At 37.1% G+C, this 26,917-nt stretch overlaps 2 long non-coding RNA genes across 2 annotated transcripts in view; both read left to right on the plus strand.

The window, feature by feature from the left end:
- The first annotated feature begins 6,195 nt into the window (after nucleotides 1–6,195).
- LOC121074299 overlaps nucleotides 6,196–26,917 on the plus strand; it is a 64,800-nt gene continuing 44,078 nt past the window's right edge. Inside the window, exon 1 of the long non-coding RNA XR_005822258.1 lies at nucleotides 6,196–6,588. This is a non-coding gene — a long non-coding RNA (uncharacterized LOC121074299). The remainder of the gene's footprint in view (nucleotides 6,589–26,917) is intronic.
- Nucleotides 12,452–25,601, plus strand: LOC121074301. The gene is made up of 2 exons (XR_005822263.1): nucleotides 12,452–13,468; nucleotides 19,110–25,601. It is a non-coding gene; the product is annotated as an uncharacterized LOC121074301 (long non-coding RNA).

The following is a 26,917-nucleotide window of genomic DNA, read 5'->3' on the forward strand; positions in this document are numbered from 1 at the left end:
ATTACTTAAAGTATGAGGGCATTAAGGAGGGCTCAGGATAGGACTTTATTTCCCTACAAGGATTAGACAAATATGTGAACATCCTTTGGTGACTACAATTATTGGAACAAGTGTGGTTTGCATTGATTCCCCCCCCCCCCCCCGCCACTTTCCTCCCCTCTGTCTCCACGTTGTCCATTACCCAAGATCAAAATACTCTTGCTGAAGGAATTCTTTGGTCTTTAGCATATAAGAAATTCATTAATCAATATAGAATATGTAATCCAATATATAATTAAAGATAGAATGCCATTACTAAGTAGCAGTTCTATTCAACTATACAATAATCTATTTTTGAAAGCATCTCTACCCTGCATGCACGTAGCAAGGATCAGTGCCTTAAGGCAGTGAAGTGTTGAGCTATATTCTCTGAAATGTCTAGTGTTTTGCTAGCAATTTCAAACTCCTCTGTTCTTCAACATTCAGTCACTAAACTATGCTGCTTAAATTATTAAACCCTTTTAATTTAAATTTTCATAAGCTACCAGAGGAAAAATGCACATCCTTAAAGTCACAGGTCTGGCTTCTTGTAAGGAAAACTACAGTATTAGTACCGCCTTTATGCAGTATTAACCTCTCTTAAGGGGAAAAAAAATCATTAAGGAGTAAAATGTGGAGGGCAGATGGTTAAAAAAAATCCTTTTGATACTATCTTGGTTTAGGACCACCCAAAACTGGAACACAAGTGGGGCAAACTACCTACTGTCTTAATCCCTAAGAGACAGAAATATCAGACAAGAAGAACAAATCCCAAAATGGGAAACCTGTTCAGATAAAATTATTAATAAAAAAAAAAAAATCAGTTCCAAGCTTTTTATGTTGGCCCCCAAATAATCTATTATTTTGGAACAAGTTTTAATATATTTTAACTGTAATATCTTTTTACTAAAAAAAATTGCAATTGCATATGACTTGTTTCTCTGCAATGCTTTAATTTCACCAACAATACTGCACTTCTGTTGTAGACAGTGCTGCAGGTGCTGGGACAATGGAGTTAATGCTCTATTTAATTTTGTTACATATAGTGTGAAATACTTAATCATTCATCTATTTCCTCTGTGAAAAGAGAGATGATTTATCCCAGGGGAAGGATCTATTAAATAAAAAATTACAAAATTAGACCACATATAACTTTTACATCAAAAGACTTCAATGTTTTAAATGTGAACTGGTAAGTAGCATCATTCTTCACTAAATATTGGCACAAAATGTTGATACATATCAGATTTTGAAGCCCGTAGAACATCTTACAGCAGAAGGAACTGAGAATATGAAGTGCCAAGTGCAGACCTCTATAATAAAGTGGCAGTTGGATACATAATTTATAAAGTTTATACGTTTATATACAATTATGGGGTATGTGGGGATCAAAGAACATACCTGAAACCAGAAAGAGCTACATAACCCCATTAGAATAGTCTGAGAAAAGAGATCAACAAGTATAAAATAATGAGCAACAAGTCAGACTGCCCCCTTCAAAGTCCTTCATTATTCTGTGAAAACTGGGCCAGCTGAGCTTCATGCTCAGGTATTACAGAGAAGAGAATTTGATTGTACGGAAAGGACTTATGGATAGAACTGTCTGGAGAAAACTAAACTGACTAAAACTGGAGGATTCACCAAAAATTCAGGAAAGCTCCCTGGAAAAAAATAATGCATCATTTTATGGAAATCACCAGACTTTCTAGAATTCGGAGATGTGATCTAAAAAATGTTCAAATGTCTATCATTTTAATGGTACCTTAATTGTCACCATGTATTTATATATTTTAAACTTGAGGTATATCAGCTTAAAAGCATTGTTGGTTCTAGCTTTGCCGATCAAATCTTTTTGGACATCATAATCCTGCAGCAGTTTAAATATAGCCAAGTTCTCAAACGTTTTTATCACTTCATTTCATCTGAACAATATTGCAGTTACCAACCCGTTGTTTATAGACAGTTGTTTCATCTAGAAATTTCCCCCTACAAATACAGTTATCAGATTATTTTGATTGTCACTGTATAAATCTTGCAAAAAATTTTAGAATAGAGTAGCAAAAAATCCTGGATTCTTCCTAATGTTATCACCTCATCTGAATGAGATGATGAGATCTGAATTCCTCACCAAGAGTCCTGTAACCAAAATCGGGTTTGTAAATATGAAACATCTAATAGCTTGAAGTATACATTAATTTCAGTATGTATAGGTCAAGAACATACTGAATCTGTGGAAGTTTTTGTGGTGGTTAAACTGCAGCCAGATTATCTAATTTATTCACCAAGACTTGACCCCAAATAGAAGGAAGCCTACAAAGGAAACAGGAGTAAGTTCCTCTGACTTTCACTAGTAGTAGGATACAAACTCCCACTCCATCTGCTGAAAATCTTCCCAGCATCTCATTTGGTTTTATTCACTTTATCTACATAAATAGCTAGGGGAGAGAGAGGAATGATGAAGGAATCATTTTGGAGGTGAAACAAACAAACAAACAAAAACAGGAAAAAAAATCAAAATGAGTTATGACACTAACAGCTCTGTTGTTGCTTTTACTTTATGGAAATGGTAGATACTGCAGCATGACCAGCTGGTTTATATACAGCACAGATGACTTGCTCAGACAGCATTTACGCAAGTTTCGCCCCTTTTGGTGCAGGAGATGAGAACGAACATTCCTTCAGAGCCCTCCTGTATCAGCTGCACTTGAAAATCTCCACATGTTAGCTTAAGGTTGCTCTTAGCTAGGGTTTAAAACCATTTCTGGAATATAAGCACACACTGCAAGCAACGTGCATATTTCCAGGCCCTGGTAATTCCTCCTTATGAAATGGCCTGTGGGTGCCTTCTGTCCACTGTCTGCCCCCTGGACTTCCTGGAACTTTGCTTCTTCTCTGCCTTATTCCAGCTTCTCTGATATCTCCTGTTTGATTTTTTTTTCTTTTTTTCCTTATGCATTACCATCACAGTAAGGGATTTTACCAGCAGTGACTAATACAAGATTTAAACTTTAGCAGATACCACCTACTGCTGAACTATAAAAAGCAAAGGTGTATAGAACAGTAAGTATTCTCTGGCAAAGTTGCAAGCAAATACACAGTCTATACAATAAAGTTCAGTTATTTTCCACAGGAGAGAAAAAAAAAAAAAAAAAAAAACATAAAAAGGCTTAAAAGTGAAACCTACATCATACATAAAATAGAATTGCATTTGATTTTCTAAGGGAACAGTTAACATTTTCAGAAGTATCCACATCAGCCAGCAAACTGCATAAGTGCCTTTATTCAAAGTATTTTTGAGAGAAACTTATCTGATGTTTTGCCTTTCTAAATATGGCACACGTCATAATAAAGAAGCCAAGGGACTTCCTCCCTCCAGAAGTCATTGTGCTTAGATTTACACAACAAAAATCACTAGCTGTTTTGGTAAAGTTCTTTTGAAATGTACCCCATATGAGAGGATCAAGGACATCCTATTTTTTCATCTCACACTATACGCTCTCTAATAATTCCAGTAAATTAAAAAAAGCACTTTTACTGACAACCATTTCAAACTTACTTCAGTCTTCTCTTTTATTTCCTAAAGTTCCCCGTCAGGGGACAGTGAAAACTCTGAGGAACAGGACCTCTATTAGGCAGGAGTTAAGCCTATGCTTGTATCTTACTGATTCAACTAGATTTTAACACTGGTTTAATTAAGTATCAAATCCTTTCTGTCAATGGATGGAATCGCAGAGGACCACATAGCAGTAACAGTATGGTCTCCTGACTGACAGCCCTGTTCATACAGCAACATCTTGTCTTAGATAAGCATCACCACAACAGAGTTTGTGAAGTAATGTTATTTCCCATGCTGTGATAATTTTATGATGCTCTCATCCATTGGCTCCTATAGTTATGAAGCCTTTTCTAGTAACCAATAATAGAGGAAGCAGCAGCTTCTTAATTGAGGAGAGTGAAACTGATGTAGACTTGGTCTTCATTTTGGTTTCTTTTCAGTTGAGATGATATGGAAAAAAAATGCTAAGTATTAATTTGTTCTCCAAAATACTATACTACAAATCACAAAAACATCTGCTTGTATCACCTAAGCCTTTGAATCATGGCTTGAGAAATGCAGGTAAACAATCATTGCTCCAGATTACATACATTTCTCCAAACTACACCCATGATTTGTCAGAGGAAAGAGCTAAACGATACTAAATGAATTCAGATGTTTATTTGCTCTCTTTAAATAACTTTTCAACATTTAAAATCAGAAACTGACACTCATGAAAAAGATGTGTTTAACACAAGACTATGTACTAGTCTTAAAACTAAAGAGTTTTTACTGCTCTCTGGAGTAGGGTTTCTTTTATTAGTATTTCTTCCCACTTTAATTGAATTAAACGACAACAACAACAACAAAAAAAAGTAACCAAAATTACGAAGACCACCAGCACTGCGAAAAAAAGAAAATGTCTCCCAGGGTTTTCAGTTCTCTCTCCTCACTGTTCTGGACTCCAGATGTGGAAAGCCCAGTGGAGTCAAAAACATTTTTGGAGGGAGGAGAGAAAGTTTTGATGCTACTGCTATAGCCTTATTTTATCCAAACCAGACAATTACCTTTCTTCATGAAGATTAAAAAGCCAAAGACAACAACAAAAATTAAACCCCATCTTTTATACATTATTACGAACCATTTTTTAAAGTGAGCCTGCTAAAGGAAAATAAATATTCTGCGTCTTCTCAGCACTCACAAGCAAAGAAGGCCTTGCAAAAGACCTTCTTCTTATGTGAGAGTAGAACATGTAGCGTATTCATCTTCTCTGAAATCCTGCTTGTCAGGTGTGTAAGTAGATTTTTTTTTTTTAAATATAAATATTTCCTGCTCACGTATTGAGCAAGCACATATCGATTTGCTGCAGCAATACCAGGTCATAAGCTGCGGAGGAACATTCCCATATCCTGTGCAGTTCCTTTGCAGCTACACCTGGAAGACGGCGTTCAGTTAAGTGATGACAAGGGTGGTCAATGAGGTGATGATAAAAGTCTATAAATAGCTTAAGAGGGTGAACTCCAAAGAGGAAGAAGCACTGTGTTAAGGTGGTCTGAACAAGCCTGACTGGTAGAAACAAAAAGATGCCCTGACACTCAGAGCTAGGCATAAGCTGCTGAATAATAGCTTGTACGTAGCACAAGCACTCGCAACGTGGCTTGTCAGTGCTTGGCCTTGCGTACACCCGAGGTGTATAACGAATTAACTATTGCAGAAGAATTATTCTGGTAAATTTCCAAGACTAGTTAAGCCCTTCAGCAGCTAAATTAGGGCCCTAAATTCAACAGTCCAGCGACAGGAGCCACACATTCAGGGTATTTAGAACAACACCAGTCAAAACCCTGGAAACAAACCTGCCCAGAGAGGATGGGCACAACTCCTGACAAATCTGTCATACCTCTGCTTTCTGTGGCTGTAGGAGAACATGCATGTAGGATTTCAGAAAGGTCTTTTTAATAAGGGTTAATTGGAGGAGTATGTCACACATGACTGAGTACCGTTTCAAATTACTGCTCACGCCAGCATAACTAAATCAGGCAATGACAGAACACCAAAATAGGGAATAGTCAATCTTCCTCCCTCCTATTTAATATTAATACTTTAGTTATTCTAAAAATGACCAAATATCATCAATTACAGATGTTTATCAAATTTGTTGCTTCTTACAAAATATGATGACTACATCATAATATTCCCAAGAGATTTAATTACTTTGTAAAAAATTATTTTCTATTGCCACTCAAATTATTAATCTAGGTTTTGGAACTGCTGGATTTATTTGTCTGGCTTGTGTGATGCAAAAGCTCAAGTTAGATGATCCTAATATAGCCCTTTCTAGGCTTAAAAATCTAGAAAAGAGAAAATAACCACGCTGTGGCCAGCCAAAGTAAATAGAGTTATTCCCATAAAATCATCGCACAGTCTGTCTCACTCTAAAGTTAAGTCCCTGTGCCTGAACCTGAAGAAAGTCACTTCAGTTCCTCTGTGCTTCCCAAGTTAACTGCAAGCATTTCCTGACACACCGAACGCAGGCAGAAAAAGGAAAAACGTCGACTTGAGAAAAGCACAGCTTCCAATCCCCACCCACCAGCTTCAGTCAAAGGGATGACTTCAGTCCCTTTCTTAACTAATCCTGTCACTGTAAAATCCTACAGTCATTCTTCCACACATAAAGGGAAAACGGACTCACTAGGAGGACCTAGACTCTTTCAGCTTGAACTGTTAACCAATGGTGGAAATGCAAGAATGCTGAAGTTGTGCCTTCAGAGCCAATAGAGTGGATTTGTGTGTCCCACATGACTGTGTTTCCCCTGTCTTTCACATGGGCAGTATTTAGTTCAATTCAGAACTGCAGATAGTATAGCGTGCAGAGCAGCAATGGGATGTCTGAGCACAAGTGGCTGACTTCCAGGCGACTTCAAGAAGTGCATTTGTACATTTCTGCCGAATTAAATTGGAATTCTGCACCCTTGACATCCTCCTACCCTCCTGGTCTCTGCGGAAGGAGACAGCAACCTGCGCAGCACAACAAAACTGTGAGTACAGGTCTATTTATTTTTATTTTCAGTCTGAAAAGCAAATCACTTAAAATCATCAAAATGCTATGTGCACCAAATTGAGGGTTACTTTTTTGTATGAGATGAACAAGTATCAAAAGTGTTATCCAAATTCAGAAATATTTCTTACATGCTTCAAAAAAAAAAAAAAAAAAAAAAAAGAGTTCTCCTCCAGGGCAGTGCCTGCATGCACGCTGCATGCCACACTGCTTCCTGACATAGCCAGCATGCTGCTTTGTTCATAAAGAAAAACAAAGACAAAAAGCCCTACATATGTACGTTGTTCACTTTTATTTGTACCGTGTGTCTAATCAGGCCTGATCTGTCCCCAAGGGGAAAAAATAAAGGCAAACTTTAACTCTGCCAGCAAGGGCAGCCCAGACTTTGCATTCATCTGACAGTTATTATAATTAGCTATGAAAGACAGTGAAGACACTTTGGGGCAAATAGCTCTAACATTTGGAACAATGAAGTCGAGCAAGGTTCCCATCCCACCCCTTCCACGGGGGGAGGGGGAGAGCGAGCGGCCGGGGGAGCGCGAGGAGAGGGTTATGGCTGTACTGAGAAAACACCACCGGCGCAAGATCTGGACTCGCTCAGCCCGAGGAGAGGCTTTTTGATAAGCAACTTTAACTGCCTCTCGACTGTGACTTGCATTCGCTCGCCTGCCCGGTGGGGTGGGGAAGGGTGTGGGGCTTGCCACGGCACAACGTCAGAAGGTCGGGGTGGAGGGGGCACTGGGGACGAAGGGGGCAGAAAGAAGAGAATATTTCTAAGCAAGAAGCATTGCAAATGCTTCCCAGGGCTTTGCTGGCCAGATCTCCTTAAGCCCAAGTTGATTTCTGGGCAAGATTTATGAGAGTTCTCAAACAGAAGCAACAGACAAAGCAGAGCTTTTTTCCTTCTCTGGGAAAGAAATTGAAGCCAAATGGATAACTGTCTAACAAGAGGCACCAATTTGTATTTTTGTTCATTTCTTTGCAAACGTTTGTAAGACCTTTAATAAGGTCTTTCCCCCTGGCTGCCCCCCCTTTCCCCCCAGCAAAAGTTAGATTCTGAAAACTACATTCAGAGGGGAAGAAGCGAAGACAATAGAAATCTGACTCGGTCCTGGCTGGGCTGGATCTCTAATAAAGCATGAAGTGAAAACAGTTTCTAAGTGAAAGATGAGCAGACTTCTTTTAAAAAAAAAATTAAGTGCAATAAGGAGAAATTGTTGAAAGACTCCAGACGCTACTAATTATGGCTTAAATAAATCTTCCTGGACAGATGTTTGCTTGCTCCCACTGCGGGAAAGGAACGTTAAAAGAAACGTTGTTTTTTTTTAAAAAGAGGATCTGAGGCAAATTTTTTTTACCTATGATTTTTTTTTAAAAAAATACCCCATTTTATTCTTTGTCTGCCCTCCTGTTATCTCCCCCTCCCCCAACCGCCGCCCACCGCGCGCTGAGACACCTGAAGGCTAGACATAATGATCAACAGAGCTGCGCTCGCCTCGCTGGATTCCAGCCAGGTTTTTTTTCCCCTCCACAATCAAGGAGCCTGCACGCAATGCACGGCAAGCCCGCTGCTCTGCTATGTGCACATCAGACAGAAGTCTGAACCCGGCTGCAGGAAGATTAAAGACAAACACAATCCTTTTCTCCTTTCGTTGGCCCCACTCAGCTTCGACTTCATTGCGACTCGCAAATAATTGGAAAGAAGAAACTTTGTAAATATGTACACGCGCTATTGTGCAAAGCACGTGCTTATGGGTGCGCACTTTCCACACAGCCTAACTATGGGCATCCACTATTTCAGATTTTACAGTGGTTTCTACTCCAGCTTTCCCATCAGCGCAGTATTTTATGCTAAGTTCATGCATCACTTACACAATTGCCGAGCAGCTCTTGTATATTACGTAAAGGTTTTCTGTATGTATACAATGCACTGGATAAATGCAAATAGCATAGAGCCCTACGTCTGGAAGACGGTCATACTGAAATACTTAAACACTTGGTTTTAGAGAGATTAGCGAGATCTCCTAGACAATTTTGTGGCAGTTTATAACCCAGCAGCAGCCAAACGCTTTGTGGGTAGGCTGTCCGTCTGCAAACGGAAGGAGGGGAGCGTGGCCGGGGGCCGCTCTGGGCCAGCTGGCCCCACAGCCACGGCCTGGCCCCCGTCACAGCCCAGAGCAAGGCCGCCGGGCCCAGTGCCACCGCGCCGCCGAGCCAGCCTTGGGAGCGCCCCGCTCCCCAGAAGAGTTGCTCTCTGTTTGGTGTGGCGATGGGTGGGGTTAGGGACACCCAGGGAAAAAGCAGATTCAAAGCAGTTTTTGCTGTTTAATTTTTCAATATATGCTATGTGGACCTGGTTTCTAAACGTTCTTTGGAATTGCATCGTCTTCGGGTGCAAAGTAGGGTATGGTACAAATGGTGGTTATTTTTTGCTCTTCAGTATGGACTTTGTGTGAACAAGACTTAATTGAAAATACGTCTCTATATAGGCATACAAAGTGTACTGCTTTTAATTTACTCCCTGAAAAGGCTTAAACTGTATTTTAGTCAGACTAACATGCATCTTAATGGAAAGATAGGACTTTGTTTTTTTTTAAAGCTATTTTCTTTATTATCGCTAATAGGCGCAAATTAAAAGGGAACCCAGCTTTGATAGCCCATATATTTAGCCTTTAAAAAAACTTCCTCAGCAGCAGAGACATAAAACAAAAGGTTGCATCTAGTGATAACACTATCCACAGGCAAGGTAAAGGTTCTCGAAGGGAGATTTCAGAGGAATAAAGAGAATGAATTGATAACTACAGTCACATTTGAATTACTGTGTTTTTTTAAAAACAAGGGATTGAACACTTCTTTGAATGAACATTTTACATACCTTGTATGAAATATCAGCTAATTCAACACAATGGTTGTGTAAGTACCTACGTATAAATTATACATGTCTATATACATGACTTCAGTAGTAACAATATGCTAATTTTCTTTCTACTTTCTCTGGTGTATTATGCTTGAAAAAGAAATTTTGTCACTTAAAATTTTATAAATGTATTTCAAAATAATGACTGCAGCTACATTTTGAAATACTGACTTTTATTTTCTTAAATGGTAATGACATAAGCAATCATATTTTTTATCCCTTTCCCAAAGACTGAAATCCTATGCAAATCAATTCTTCAAGACTTCAGAAGAGATTTATATGCTACCTTGTATTAGAAGGGATATCTCAACTGGCAATTTATATAATGTTGGTCAATGCAAAAGTATTAACCACATAAAAGTTAAGCATTTAACCCGAGCTTATGAATACAGGGACCTTGGATCCATGTTTAGTTCAACACACTTTCCTTCTCCCAGTAAGTTCTCCTGTTTTTTGTGCATGCCGGCTGTTCAAGAGCTCCGACTAAAGTAGGTAGGAGAAACAAATGTCCAGCGTTTTTGCAAATATGACATTAGCCTCCAGCTGCTGTTGTCCAGGTACCAGAAATTTAGAGCTATGTGATTTAGCTTTTTACATGAAGAATTTATTTATTTAAATGTGAAAATTCTGACCTGTGTTTTTTGCTGACTTCTTTAAACTTTTAAATAGTTGCTGATGTCGAAACAAAGCAATCGTGGAAGCTCATGCATATTTATGACTTTGTTCCTTAAAAGTTTGATGTCTATTACAGCTCATATCTTAGCCTATGCCCTCCAATTGGTTGTTCAAACTCCATGGTGCTACTCACAGAAACTTCAAGTTCGAATTTCTAAGTCAAGTCCTCCCTACCCCTCTCCCCCCAATGTTCCCCCCTATAGCATCTGCTTGTTTGAGCCTTTCCTTGTTCTAGCTGAAGTGCAAGTTTTAGTCATAAGAATAAAGTGCTCAGGATTACTTCCAAAACTTTCAAAAGATTGGCTGTTTCACTTATACATTTACACAGCAGAAGTAACTTGAGAGCCTACCAGAAATGCAGTCAGTCTCAATAAGGTAACGGGGTCAAACGAGCTCATGCATTACAGATAGGAAGAGGACTGCACATTGCATTTTTATAGATAAAAAGCACAGAGTGGTTTAATGTAAACAGATTTCTGTTTGATATTTTGGCAAACTGTTGCAAAGACCAAACTACAGCTGAGCCAAAATGACTTTCGGCATGGTACAGTTAGACCAGATGGCCACGTGTTCTTTTCTTATTTAGATGAGACTTTTCCTTTCAATAACATCTTTCTTCCTGACCTGCTTAAAAATTCCAGCGAATGAAATCAGCACAGGATTTTCAATTCTAATTGACCATGTGCAGAGGAAGGGCCAGTAGAGAAATCAGTAGGGCCATTGTAAGGCACTCTGCATCAATCTCCCCTTTGTCCTGAATCTTTTCTAGTATGAGCTAAAATAATTAAGAATATTTCATTTATATTATTTGTACAGCAGCAAATCTAGTCATGTTCCAGCAAAAATCATTGCAAGTTCTTCTTTTACAAACGTGTGCAACAAGGAATGTCTATCACACACCAGACAAACAGGTACTCAGCATCATTTCATTGCCAAATATTCAAGAGAAATAAAAACCCTCAAGCAAAGAGTGAATAAAAAAAGGAAAGGTGTAGGTGAACTAAGGCATGATGAACTGCTTTCCCTTTTCTAGTGAGATCAGAAGAGGGGAAAGGAGATGGTACCTGAGGAAAAAAACATTAAAAAAATAGAAAAATGTAATTTTAACTATCCTAAGTGCCCACTAAAAACATCTGAAATCTTCAATTGCTATTAATATGCCTACACAGATTTTACACACACACACCACCCACAATAAGTGGGTTGTAGATCATGGTCTCACTTGTGTCTGAGAGCTACATGCAAAGTACAGACTGTAAATACTGTACTTATTACGCACAAATATTATCTACAGACATATGCACATAGATTGCATCCTAAGAGTTTTAGATACTTTTTTTTTTTTGATTTGGTGAGATATCACCTGTGGACTAATATAATAATGATTATTGAGATTTAGCAAGCCAAACATGCAAAAATTACCCAACATCCCACCTATACATTTACGTAACGCACAGATAACGTAAGCAAGTAGAAAGAATCCTTTAGAAGGAAAGGAAAAAAAAGACCAACTGAAAGCAATGCAGAGCAAGGTGTTTTTGTTTGTTTGTTTTGTTTTTCTCCCCACAGGATAAAATTTGGCAACAGATTTGTTATTACTATACCATTTTATACAAATTTGCTCAACTTTTTCCGGTTTAGTTTAACATTATGCTTGAGTGGTTGATGGTTTTAGATTATCACTGTAAGCCTGAACCAAGAAACTACCAAACAGCTCTAGAAAATACTTTTTGAAAAATAATTATGAGAATGGTTTAGGTAAGATAACCTTCTGTTCTTCAGTTAAATCAGTTTATCATTAAAACCCAAATCACTTTCTAAATGTAAAGTGGAAAAAAAAAAAAGAGAGAAAATACAGTGGGCAATATGGCCTTGGGTGTATATCAAGCATGCAGTCCAAGTAACATGTGCATGAAGAAACATGCCTGAAAAGATAAAACAGAGCACAGACTTTGGGACTGGCCAGGCAGACGTGGTAAAAGGTCTGGTTTCAGCTCTCCAGGAAGATGCTTTATAGCCTTGGGCAAATCATTTAGCTGCCTAGCTTCTCATCTACGTCATAGTAGTAGAATTTGAGTTTTGAATACATGGTTATTATTGTGAGGCTAGTATTGAGATACCACAGCAAAGTGTGCTGGAGACACCTCAGATGCTTGGAAAGAATGTAAATTCCAGACAGAACAATAATCTTTTTCTCTCTCTCTCTTTTTTTTTTTTTTTTTTTTTTTTTTTTTGTGCACGCGTGTTAGATCAAGTGATTTTTGCTGTGGTATTTCTATAGCTATAGATAAGCAAGACTGTTTCTCAAGAGGTTCAGATAATCAGTTCTAGCTTAATTTTCATTTACTTGAATGTTCTATTTTAACTTTTTGATAGCAAACAACAAAACATCAGAATATAGGATAAATAGAAGATACTACTCCATCTGTAATGATGCTCTATATTTAGCATATTGCACTGCCATTCAAGACCTAACTCTAAAATGCTGACTCCTGTAATGCTAGCTAAAATGCTGGCTTGTTTAACAGGCAGTTCCAGGATACAGTGACACTAACTGCAGGCCAAATTGCTGCACTGCATGACTTAGAGTACCAAATGTGAGTATCAGGTATTTACCTCCTGTACTTGTGTACGAAAGCCCTGATCATGTAATGGTGTTGAGAATATTTTTATTATTCAAGCCTTAAGGACAACTAGTGAACCACTTTCTTGCTCAAAGTTCAGCCTATGCTTTAAGCATTGTGTTGAAATAGGTCTTAAATGTCTATAGAACCCTTCGCCTTTACAGTGAGAAGTAAATACCCTTGGCTGTGTTCTGCCCCCTTGGCTGGTGGAAGTTAAATTGTGTACTCAGTTTCACATTTCTATTTCTATTGACAATCTGATGCCACCACTAAACAGATGGCATTGGAAAGCCCTGGGCAGCAATTCTAAAGTCACTGCGCAGGAACAGAAATCAGCGGGCCTGAAGATCATGAGATTCCACAGAAGATTTTCTCAGGCCGCCATTTTGTGATTAACTGAAATTATGGTGTCGCACACATGGAACTGAAAACTTTTTCCTCCATTAGCAAGTATGGATCTCCATGCCAACAAAAAAACACATTTTTCAGCTGAATGTTTCTATTAATATTCATACACAGTATGAAAGAAATACTCAGACTTTCAGCTGTCTTTTGTCAGCGCTGTTCAAGATCTGCGAGAACACATCAACAAAATGGCAGCGTGGCAGGTCTCCTGGTTGTCTCTTGGCTGGTTTGCAGAGAGGGTGGGGTGATGAGAACTGGGCGAGGGGGAAATATCCCGCACGGCCTGGCACAGTGCTCAGAGCAAGGAGGGGAAGTCAGCAAAATGTGCGTGGTTACGTGCAATTGATGAGCTGCGTTTCACCAGCCTATTTGTACTGTCCAGGCTCCAGACTATATTAGCAGTCTATCCAGTCCCTTAAGCCTTGGGATGCGGATAATGGGATTGGACAAAATGATTAAAATCAGTTTGGTCTCGTGATTTCAGCTAGTAGTGTAATAGAGGCAAAACTGAAAGACTCAATTGTATGATAAAAGTACAAGCACGTCTTTGTGTTTTACCTCTACATTTTTGCAGTTTTTAGAAATAATTGGTGAGGGATTTTTTGTTGTTGTTGTAGTATTAAAAAAAAAAGCAACAATAGCAAGCAACATGATCATTTTCTTGCAACATCCCAATTGAAACTGGTTTTGTCTATCCAAACAAGCAAGCTCAGAAGAAATTGCAAAAATAAGTATTATATTACATATTTTTTGTAAAATCTCTAGTTAAGAAGCTTCAGGAAAAGGATGCATATAACTGCCTTTAAAACAAGCAAACAAACAAAAAAAACTTCATTTTCCAGAATGCCTTATCCATGATATGTGTTTGTGCTTCTGTTTTCAGACATTATTTTTAGTTAATCTGAAACCACTTTTTAAGAGGATAATTTGCAAAAGAGAAGGTTTAAGAAGATGAGAAGTCTAGTGAATGATAGTGAAGGAGAAAAGTGGTTCTCAAGGTTGATTAAAAGACATTAAAAGGGTTAAAAATTCAGAACTTTATGTAAGAATTAAAAATGAAAGAGAGCTAAAAAGGGGAAGGGGGAGGAGGAATGGGGGGAGCTAAGCTGCTGGTGACTTGAGTGTATTTATGGATTACTATGTCCTGAAAAGAAGAAAACCAGAGTTGTAAGATGACACTGCAGGGGTTGTCTGGACTTTTCACCGAGTGTAAAGTCTGTTTAGTCAGTGTCTTAATGCCTAATGCTGACCTTTGCCCTCTTCACTCCTCCCTGCTCCAGGTGCAACATTTTTGCAAGTGCTTTAACATTATTGGAAAGTTTGTGCAGGTTTCACATGCTGCAAAGTGGAAAGACTTTTACGCAACAGCATCCATTACACATGCAGTATCAAGGCACAGCAATTTTTTAAAAATCCTAAGTACACAAAATTATTTTATGCATTTTCTGCTAATAGTTATTAATGCACTAAGTTAATAAAAACAAAAGCTTCTTTAAACGATACAGAATTTGCACAATTCTATATAACAAGATACAAGATTAAGTTTAAAGCAGTGTTGCATACTCCCCAGCGCTGTGAATTATAGCAGGAGTAAGCAATGTATGCTGGCAACTCTATTGATCTCTCTTAAATTAATTCTCTTTGCTACGGAAATGGGAGACAAAACCAGAACCCCTTGCTTCAAAACAGCCAAGGTACTACAGCTGATTTTTGCCTGAAAAAATTGATTTCTTGTAGAGAAATCACACCAAAAATATTTATATATAAATATAAATAATGTCTGAACAGATAAATTTTAAAGAAAAAACCAATACTTTTAGTCTAATGATAAAAAAAGAGGTAAACTATATAAAGTCTGTATAATTTACACTTTGATTTACATAAACAAGGAGTATAGTAACATGTATACTAAATATGAGATGCTATGTATCTGCAGCTGTCAGTGATTCACATAACAAAAGATGGCACATACATGTGTTATTCACCTATGCATTATATTTAGTAGATGGTTGCTAAGATTTCTCAGGACTTGCAGTTGGACTTTGCAGTAGAGAAAGTATAAACTGAATATCATCATCTTCGAGACCATTACAGATTTTGTGTTGTTTCAAAAAAAAAGCCTACTACAATGGTAGTTTTCTGCCACTGCGTCAGGGAACCCGTTTTGCACATTCATATTATGCTGATAGCTTCTTGAGATGCATACCTGGCATTTAAGATCCCTTTCTTCACCTTACGATACCATTTACTAAGATGTACTCCAGGTAACTACAGCATAAATCTTACTGGAAATGCAGAACTCCAGTACATGTTTCATGTGCTTTCCGATCTATACCAGCTAACTGTGCCTAAGAAAAAATGGTATTATGATTTAGACATTTAAAGCTTTAAATAGCTAACTAACTTTCTCACATTCATTCTTCTCTGAGCTATGCTGCATAATGTTCATTAAAGTGGAGGAAAAGAACAGAGGGAAAGGGTTGATTTGAAAAGGTTGAAGGTAGCCTTTATGGGGAAACTTACTTTTTCAGAAGTATCTAGCCAAAATAAACCAAGATAACACCTCTTCTAGGTACAGCATTACCTCAAGGTGACAACTGCACAAGAAGAGGTCTGACGAGGATTTACACTGAGAGAACTTCCATGAAAAATGTGTTTGGGTCTGGACTAGAACATTATACCTGGATTCCAGACGTGAGGAGCAGCCTGATTTTCCTATGACATCTCTATAAAGTTAATTTAGGCCATCTTCATTTGCTAGATAGTTTTAAGGGGTTTGGTTTGGGACTTTTTGTTGCTGTTGTTTGGTTTTTAACCACAAAACAAAAATAACACTTACTTCATGATCTTACTATACTAGTTTATTCTATGAGTATGCGTAATTCAAAGGATCAAAAATTCTGTGAAATGTCCCAAAAGTTATGTTCCTTGATTTCATTGCTAAAATTTGGACTACAAGAGAATCAAGAAAAAAAAAAAGTGTTTTTTTGTATGACAGACTATTTCTAGAGCTGGGCAGCTTTATCTCAGTATGTAGAGTGCTCCTGTTCACAGTGCAGCTGCTAACAACTCATCAACACTCCTTATTTAAGAGTAGGTTACGATTAGAAGTCAAAACTTTAAAGCAACCTGAAATGTTGTTATTCTTTGTAAACTATACAACTGGAGTTGATTTCTAGCCAGACTGTATCCCTTTGCTCCTGACATTGTTTACAAGACACATATTTAGTGCAGGTGGTACTCTCCTTAATTTCACTGAAGGTCAAGTGTACTTGTCATAATTGTATTTTTCGCACAGCTGAGAATTCAACTACTTCTGTAGACTGAAAACAGACATTGTTTCTGTGAGGGAAACACACAGCACTGAAAAGCTGGTCTTGAAATAAACAAAATGAAGTAATTTTTCACAGTTTTCTCCTATCTCATCAAGATCACCAGTTCTGAGGTTGCTCTGTATCAGTGGGAACAGCCATTTGGCTACTACCACTTAGAGAACATCACAATTCTTTGTCTGGAAAAAGTTGTTTCAACTGTCTTGGTTTAGGTGGCTACAATGAATCTTTTTCAAGACTGTGATTGGATATAAAGTTCTTATATGTCTGCAAATGACTGATCTTGCAATGGGTTGCAAGTATAAAATCTAATAAAACTGCAAAATTAGCCAAGTTCCTACTTTAAGTACAGAAAAAAAATAGATAACCAAAAATATAAATTGATTATGCCTTCTGCTATTTTGGAATGTCAAAATAGTGTCTTTCAGAGAAGACTCACATAAAGCTTATTCTCTGTAAATTCTAAACTGATTTGTTACAATTGTCACACACCATACTAAATCTGCAGAAAAAAAGGCATGGTAGAAATAGGACTATTCTTGTGCCTTGATTCATTTGCCATTATGAATTATCAGTCCCCTCACAATTTAAAAAGTCCACCTAATAGAAATTTTTCATTTAACCTTCTTTTTCTGTGAGTACACATTTCCTTCATCCTCCAACTTATGACCATTCCTAACTCCTTCCTTATAAGTTTTACCCGAAGAAAGGAAATTAAACCAACCATTACTGAATTGTGCTTGATTTCAAAGTTATTTTCCATGTTTGTTGAAATTAGATATATTGAAAAAACAGGTGTCTCCTCCTGCAATTTTTTTATAATACGTCAGTCTTATGCGACACTTAGGGGAAAAAAAATCTTCCAGTAAACAAATTCCTAATGTATCATAGACACGAAAGAGAAGAAAATATAATGCAAGTCCACCACCAGGGTCAGAGCTCAGGTGTTCTCCAGAGCATCAGCTCACAAAATTCTAAAATAAAATAAAATTCTCCTGGTGAAAATCACTCACTGATGAGCTGCTCCTAACCCATCTCTTCCACCCCCATCCAATCTGCTTCCTTCAACTACTCTGTACTGCATGAAAATTGTGGTATTCCCCTGCAAAGGGTGCACTTAGGATGTAAAAACTGGATCTAGTTGCCATAAATAGGACAAGTTACTTTAGATGGGATTAGTTTTTTTTTTTTTACTTAAAAGTACACATGCAAGTAAAATAGTGCCCATGTGGGGCATTTGCAAAGATATACATTGTTGTTAAATTCAGACAAAGATTAGGATTTCAAATCTGCATTTTCGCTATTAGTGGAAAAAAAAACATAAATCACCAGCTTGCAATCTGAACAGTCTCTTTCATAGTTTCCCTACTTGCAAATTTAGAGACAACTTTCCTCAAAACAGAAAATAGCACAGTAAAGAGAGAATTTAGTCTCATGAAATTTCAGTGAGTCAAAATGTGGGACCATCATTATTTTCAATCTGTGAGATTCATTTGACATTTTGTTTCTAGATCCAAGTTTCCTCTTTCCTCTCCTTGTTGGTGACTCATGTCCTTAAAAAAAAATTAATTTGTTTTGTGGTAAAATCCACATTTCAATTCTATAAATCACATTTAAAAAAAAAGTGTGTCCATGTGTGAAAACCCTTTAACCAGTGTCCTCTGATTGTTTTGTATGTATGTTCAGGGAAAAACTAAACTTAATTTAGAGAGTCATTCATCATGACAATTCTACCAGTACCAGCATTCTAGCTGAATTTTTCAGGCTTGGTGGCAAAATTTGGGTAATGCATTTGAGATCTTTTCCAGGAAAAATCTATTGGTCATATTAATGAAGTGAAACCTTAGTAACTTAAAAAGGCAATGAAGTTCATGTCTTTTTCAAAGAGAAATTAAGAATTATGAAGTTTTTGCCAAAAGACAAATTTAACTTTATTAAAGTTCAGACTTTGTCTTGTACAAAGAAATTGGTCAAAAGAAACATTGCATCAAGTTCATGAGTATATTTCTTAGTTATGTGACTGTTTGAATTGGTTCTCCTAAGAAGATGGCAATGTACCTGTTCCCGTTCAGCCTGTTTTGTAGCAACTAGCTCAGCTGTGGTGAAACTGAATTAGGGTAATCCCCTAAGGAAGGCTTCAGTGGGTTAGGACTTCATCATGTGTTTTCAGCTCCCATGAAGATTCCTGGTGGAAGGAGACTGACATCTCATATACACAGATTATGAGAACCAAAAGACCACTGAATTCACTAAACGGACTTCACTGAATTCAAAAACTTTTTATTGTGTTAAGACCTAGCTCTCTGCTTTGTCCTCTGCTAGGTAAAGCAGTGTGTGGTGCCTATGTCCTCTCATTTTCTTCCCTTCTTTGGGATTTACAGAGAACAGACAGCAATGATTTCCTGCTGGATGCCCTTGGGATTCACTGTGTGCTTTGGGCATCGAGGGGAGAGCAGAAAGTCAAGAAAATTTGAGATTTTTATGGGAGAAGAGGTTGTGGCCTTTGGCTACTAGATCTTAATGAGCTTCCTGCTTCTTTTCTCCTTAGCTTTCTACAAAAGGAGGTGGTGAGCGTAAAGAGAACTGGAACTGTGCATCCCTTCTTGCCAAAGATTTATCATACAGTATTTTATATTTAGAAACAACTTGGCTGGCATTTCTCCTACTGCACAAATGTAAAATGAGTGAGGTTATCATAGCATGAAAGAGAAATGTGAGAGAGAAGACCTACTTTTCAATTGTTCTGTTTGAAAACTCATACTTTATTTCACAACAAGCAATGAGATTCACTTAAATGTATTCTGCGTTGGAAGAAACTGGGCATTCCTCATTATGTGAGAATATTTCTGAATGAAGACCTTCTGTATTGTTTTCCATTTCCTTAAGAAGGCCTTAGACTGTACCAGCTGTCTAAACATATTTACAGTCTCTGCACTGCTGCAAAACCACTGTAGTGGAATTTGTGTAAGGGTCAAAGGTAGCATAACTGAAGAGTTCTTGTTTGGGGGTTGTTTTTTAACAGACAAGAAGATAGCCATGCATTTTCTGCAAGCATAGCTACACATATAGATGGCTCATTGTAGAAGCATTTGTTAATCTTGATTAGAGATTCAACCTAAGTGACTGTTGATCATTTGGGAAGCTTTATTTTTTTTTAAATGTAGTTCTACATTTTGTAGCTTGCTTTTGACTTACCTATTGCTCTCTACTCCCTCTTTCCTTTCTTTTTTTAAAATTTATTTATTCAATGCTAGTTGAGCAACAACATCAAACCCCTTCTCTCTCAGTGTACTTGCCAGATTAATTTTACCTTTACTTATTCACTGTGGGGGGGGGGGGGGGGCGGGCCGGGAGGAGGGCAGTAAACGTTTTGGGTAAGATGATAACAACATCTGAAGCCAGGAGCTGAAATGAGATCAGATCAAGCTTACCTAAATGCAGATAAGAAATTTAACTGTTCACTTGAATCAAATGCTCAAAATTTGAAGGTTAATATCATTTCTGAAATTGCTATTTGGAGAATCCCTCCCCCATCCTCCAGGAAAGACATCTGGCTAGCACTGAATGGAGTTTAGTGTTTGAACGTCCCATCTGGTTTCATCATGTTAACACATGATTCCAAGTCATTCAAGAAGTAGGAACAATGGATATTGTATTCCATATGCTGCCATGTGGATTTAATCTTTAAAAGATGGCACTGTAGATCTTAACCTTTTAGTAAAAAAGGTCAAAACATTTAATGTACAGCAAACTTATTTCCCATAGTCTCAGGAATGTCTTGAATTTTATCTTACTCTAAAAGCAATAAGCATAAGACGCCTTTCTTATATAGTATCATTCCCATTCTTAACCATCATATCTTGATAAATCAAGAACACAATTCCTAAACATGGCATTGAAAAGAGACGTTATGACAGACTTTCACATAATTTCATGGGAAATTATTTCATTATTTCAGATGACTTCCACGTTGCTTAAAAGCAAATGTTGAAATTTGCTATAAGGCAAATGGAAGATGGGCACTCTTGCCTTCCATGCCTAGTAACTACCTTTTACTGGAAATTAACAAAACCTACAAAGCATCTCTTCCAAATAAATGGTGAGTGTTTTCATCAGACCAGTATTACTCTGTCTCAGTGATGTTGAAAAGAACATCTCATTCCTCTCCTCTTTAATAAAAAATCAAATTTCAATTAACATCTCTTATTCAAAAACTTTTAATACGTGTATTTCTTCATAAAAATGACTGACCCAAGGTCCTGTAACAGTGATCTCAACAAGTATTTTCTATATTTATTAATTCATCCCTAGTAGGAGCAAATATTCAATAAGTGCCTTGTTATGAAAAGTCAATAGAACCAATTCCAAACTGAAAGAGCTTCATAGAAAGTTCAGATGTAAGCAAGTATTTAAATATTTGCTAACTGTCCTTTAAGAAGATAATAAAAGTAGATTGTTTCATTTGAGCACTTGGAAAAAAGAATGAATTTTACCTGTTAGGGTGAGAAGATGGGGAAGTAAATAAAGAGATTTGGGAGAAAAAACATCTTTTTAATGGAATGAAGCACAGCAAATGTTTGAAAATTTACACCATGTGTGTGAACATGTCATTTTAAAGTCACATTGCTGAATCTCAACTCACATTTTATTTTTGGTGATAAGACCCTAGAAGATGTGATTTCTCATCAGAAATCCCTGGAAATGGACTAGAAACAGGAACTAGCTCATCCTCAAAACTGTGAAGCCAGAATCAAAGTTGTGTAACAAGACATTATAGATTTGGCTGGTGAGGAAAGACAAAGAATTCAATGGAGAACGATAAAGGAGATTAAATTACACCATTCAACATTTTATGAACTCAGTTGAAATTAATCTTTCCAGTGTCACCACAATTACCAGCCAGCGCACAGAGTGAAGTAAGCTAGATAAAAGTAGGTGAGAAAAGCAACATGGATCATGTGACATCAGGATTTTCACACCAACATCTAAATCAGAAGTATTTAAGAGGCTATTGATGATGCTTAAAAGATCACTCTTGTAACCTTGGAAATTTGTTTACCTCATGTTGTTTCGGTTGACAAAACCTACCCAGATAATCAGAACTATATTATTTGGAGCTTGAAGGGGCAAAAGAGGAAAACATAAATGCTCCAATTTGCATTACATACATGAATGACTTGTGGGAGGAACTAGCGAAATGCAGCATAGTTGCATTGAAGGTTAGCTATATCAGTTGGAGATTTTCCTTAAACATATGGAGATCATATAGACTATTAAATCAACATGTTATAAAGATTCAAGTGTCACCCCAGGCTGACTACCACAGGGAAATCATTGAACTTCCTAATTTACGAACAGAACTAGAGAATGCAAGATTAGAATACAGATGATCAAACTTTGCTGTATTTAATATGCTGTCTCATTCTTCCTATCATCTTTAATAATTAAATAATTAATTAGTGATTGTGTTCATTGATGACCACCTTGGTTTTACAGAACTAAAAGAGAACTGTTTGGTTCATTTTGTAATAATGCTTTCACCTTTTTACAAGTAATAATGGTTGAGCACTCATTCAGTAGATTCACGCAAGCTGCAGCAGACAGCCTGTGTGAGAAAGTCCTGAGAGCGTGTCGAATTCAAGTACTCTGTCTAGAAAGGCATAGCTTTTGAGTTATCAAGACCTACTCCTTCAGTTCCTTATGTTGGCAGGCACAGAGTCTCCAAAATACACAATATTTTTCTGTCTGCAATTATTAACACAGTAAATGTTAGGAGGCTCCTTCAATCATTTGTAGCACCTAAATTACCACAAGCACTCATCAGGCACTAAACAGAAAAAGGGAAAACAGAACTGAAGTACTAAACCAAACCAGTGTGAAAACACATCTAAGATCTTATATTTCTTTAGCATTATGGGACAGGAAAAGCATGCAAGAGCCTTGCTTAAAGAGAACTAAAAATATCCTGTCTTCTAGGACTTAGAGAGTTGGTTAGGCCTTATTGGTTCCATATAAGCATTTTGCGCAACGTGACTTCTCTTTTTACAATGGAAATCTTTGACTTCTCACACAAGGTCTAGAGTTACAGTTGGTTCTACTCGTGATTGGTTTTGCTTAAGATGCAGCCAGAAAAATACAAAGATGTAGCAAGACTTTCCAAAGGAGGAAGAATTCATTCAAAGTACTTGCCATAAAACAGCTACAAGTTAGACCACACTGGCCTAGCTAAACCACACAATCAAGTAATCAACAGCAGTATGTCCATTTTAAGAGGGCCGTAACAGCACCTGATAGAACTGTTGTTACTGAATCAGCGCTTCTCTGATTTGTGTTGTGTGGGATGGTAATGGTAACTTTTGGTTCTAGAATGGAGTAAAGAATATGTATTTTCCAGTACATTGTATTCAATCATCTTGCTCCTACCTATGCTAAACTTCATAAAAAATAGAATGCTTCCACTATTGTATTCTGCACTAGGAAGGATGGATATCTCAGCAGTTTGATTTAAGTTCCAGCATTAAGATAAAATTAAGTAGCTTTAGTGAATGTGTCTACTCTTGCTGGATATCTACACAGAGTTGCCATTAACTGAAGCTAAAAGGTTGTCCTAATACAAAGGTTTGCAAGGGCAGTCTAAATTCTGAGTTGGACTTTGATTATTTGTAAATCATGGCTAGCCGTATGGAGGCTCTAAGTGCATTATGATCCAAATAACTAAATTCAAATTTAAATCTTTTCTCCATTAATATAACTAAGACATTTGTGCACAGCAGACATTTGAAATCTCAGTCTCTCCCTCTTGCTAATACAATCTTGTTTTTCCACATATAAATGGCAAGCTGCCAATTAGGGAAGTACACACACTGCAATGCAAAGGAAAATAAGCAGATATGTCTGTATGTATAACTACAAGTCAGAGTATTGTCTGGTGCAGCTGGAGTGAAAAACACTCCAAAAAAGCTAATTACAACTCCAGTCTTTATTATTATAAGCTAAAGCCTTTGTGAGCTAGAGTTACATTCTTCACTACGTTTTATTAGTTGTATTTAAGTTTTACTTTGTTTTTCTTCTTCCCCCAATTCAAACCCATGAAAATAAAATTGTGTCAAAGCCATTAAAACAAAACAACAACAACAAAAAAAAGGCAATTTATCAAGCCATAGAACAAAGAACACTTCTCTTCATTCTTTCCATTACCTCTGTGGAAGAGCCTTTTAGCTGCTTTTAGTTCTACGTAGAACAATTCCAATATACACATCACAGTTTCATTAAAATATCTACCAAAGAAAACCTATTAGTATGGACTGAAACACTTTTATAAAGCTTCCTTTTCCCTTAAGGGAGGAAAGAGCAAGTTACTGGTGAAGTCAGTGGGTGACCCACACTCCTGTTCCAGATTCAGAGTGGTGTAAAACGAGAAACTCCCTTTTGCTCACTCCCTGACTGGCATGCTGTGGGAAGACACGTTAAGATTACTTCCCGTTATTCATTCCAGAGTAAAACAAAGGAAATTGATAATATTTCAGACATTGCAATACAATAACATAGAAATCTAAACAATTCTGTATGGTATATCACATACATACAGCCATATATCAACCTCAAAACCTGGTGGTAATCATCTGTTCAGCATACTGAAGAAAACATACAAAATTTACAAAACTACGAACACCTGTGTTCTCTATCTATATTTTCTGTCCAGGTACTGAAAGCATCTTGACCATCTACAAGGTCAGCACTGTTGTTGAACTGGACAAAATAAAAATACAACCATCGTCATATTCATCCTCCTCTCTAGTTAAAAATGAGAGACTGAGCATAACTAAATTTGTAGGCTCTATAATCTCTGCATGACTGTGTTGCATGCTCTCCACATGAAAGGCTTCTTGTGCCACACTGCTCAACATAAGCTGCTTTGCTGTAATTCATAGACCACTTCTGTACAGGAGCATTGCCATTTTTCATTTGCAAAAAGCAACTATATGAAGTGTTAGAACTTTCAGAAATAGAAAAATGTGTCCTACTTTTAACTTAACAGAAAGCGGCATTTCATCTTATAGCCTTGCCAGTGCACTTGTTAGTAATGTGATGTGATGTGTCATGTAGGTTGAAGTGAAGTTGTTTGCCTCAAGGATCAAGTGCCACTTCTCACCAGAAATGCAAGATTTCACTTCATGTTTGACTTCTAATTCACAAGTAGTATTGCTTCTGAATATCAACTTTTCTGTCAAGCTGGAAAATAGTGATTCATGAAGTTAAACTTCAAGTGCTGTTGCACCATTTTTAACAGAAACTCCTTCAGAAAACATTGCTAAGGATTAAAAGGAAATCTGTGTTCAAAAACATATATACTGACTCCAAAATAGCTCTTTACCATCCAGTAGTAAATCAACTGTTTTAGACAGATCTCTTCATTCTTCCTAAATTTTCACTGAAATATCATGTGGAACAGAACAAATTTTCAACTCTAAAATAGAAATTTTGTGGGCTGGAAAAAGTGAGTTTTCTGCTTTCCTGTGGTCATAAAAATATTTATCAGTTTCCCAGTTAAAAAAATAGCAATGAATGGTATAGTGATTCATTTCTGTTTACGAAGGCCTTCGTATAAATCAGCAATCTAACATTCAGTGGTCACACATATTCAACAGAGTCATGCTACTTAACCTCACCTTCACACAGGCATAACCACGCGGCCCCCATTAAGTTTTCTATTTAATCTAATGGACCAGAAGGACCTCAGAGTTGCTTTAAAAAAAAAAAAAAAATCCAACGTATGCATAATAAATAACCCAAGATAGAACTACATTGACAATTTGTAGGAAAATTTAGCAAGGCATCTTATGTAGAATAGTATCTACTGCATAATTTCTAGTAAAAAGATTTTAGTCCATTTTGGACAAGTGCAACCACTTATGCCAACTTTTCAAATTAAAGATCTGGTAAAACCAGTTAATAAAAACAGAACAATGCCCTAACTAGTCTTTCAGATAATGTAGTTAATTTTAATAACAGAACTATAACATCACAATACACACCCACCTATATATATTTAAAAGAATAGCAACTATTAAAAAGGTATGGAAATTTATTCAGGGGAGGGGCTTTCTGATGAGCAGAATTTTGGAGGAAGAGGAAAAGGAATGAGAGAGTCAGCTCGCTGCTTAAAATAACTCTTTTGCTGCCAGATTTTGCCTTCATAAAATAAGTGGCACCTAGAGCAAACCAGACCAGATAAAGATTTTCTCAGCCTTTGATTATGACCAGAGCTAAGCAAATAAGTACTTGACGAACCCTGCTAAATAATCTTCTCGTGTGTCTTCGAAGCCTTCATCGTGGCATGATAGGTATCAAGGCTCAAGAGTTGCTACTTTTATTGAAAAGCACCTTCAACAATTACCAAAACTATGGCAGACTGCCATTTTCCAAGTCACGGAACTATGCTGTTTGGAAGTCAGGCATCTCAGGGGACTTCACTTAGGAAAAAAAAAAAAAAAAAAGCTCGTAGCCTTAAATCTTCTCCTAGAAAGTTAGGTATACCCTTGAAATAAAAGTGCTGGGGAGTGCTTCAGGGGATCTGTAGAGATTGATCTGCTTGAGGTGTGAAATGAAGGAAGTATTTCTAATAAGTACAAAGCCCATATGGATATTTTGAGCTAATATTTAAGAAAGTTCCCTTAAAAGAAATTGCTCACTGTGAATCATGTACTGGACTTGCTTTCATTGATCTTTGCTACTAGCAAGTTGCCTCAGAAGATTAAAAAAGAGCCTGATCATTATAATATCCAAAAAAGAATGTTGTCCAACAAAAGATAAAGCTCTTTCTTTACAAAGCAAAAACCAAAAAATTAAAGGATTCCATGTTTAAAAGAGAACTACATGAATATTTAACAAATATATTTTCCTCTATAGTGTGCAAGTCAATGATATGGCACTGTGCTTGAGAATATAAGGTAAAGATGGACTAAAATTTATTCCAGGCTCAAATATGGTTTGTCATGAGTCTCATGAACATTAGATATCTCTAGAGGTGGAAGAACAAAACCAAACTTGAATATACCCACTACTCCCTACATACTTCAAATCATTCTGGTAATTTAGGTTGTTAATACGTGTGGATTTCCTTTTATGGCATGGATTTTTATTGAAGGATCTTCATGCATTTTAATGCACAGTGTATTAATTTTAAAGAGAGGATCACTAAAAGATAATCATATATATTTAAGAAAAATGCTTTAAAGAGTCAAACAAATCAAAAACTAATGACAGGAACATAGAGCAGGTTTCAGTTCACTGAGAGCTACTTGCGATTCCAGAGAAATTTTGTCCAGAAGCTTGCAAATGTGAAGAGTCATCGTG

Source organism: Cygnus olor, chromosome 8, assembly GCF_009769625.2.
Source record: "Cygnus olor isolate bCygOlo1 chromosome 8, bCygOlo1.pri.v2, whole genome shotgun sequence".
In the NCBI taxonomy this organism is placed as follows: domain Eukaryota; kingdom Metazoa; phylum Chordata; class Aves; order Anseriformes; family Anatidae; genus Cygnus; species Cygnus olor.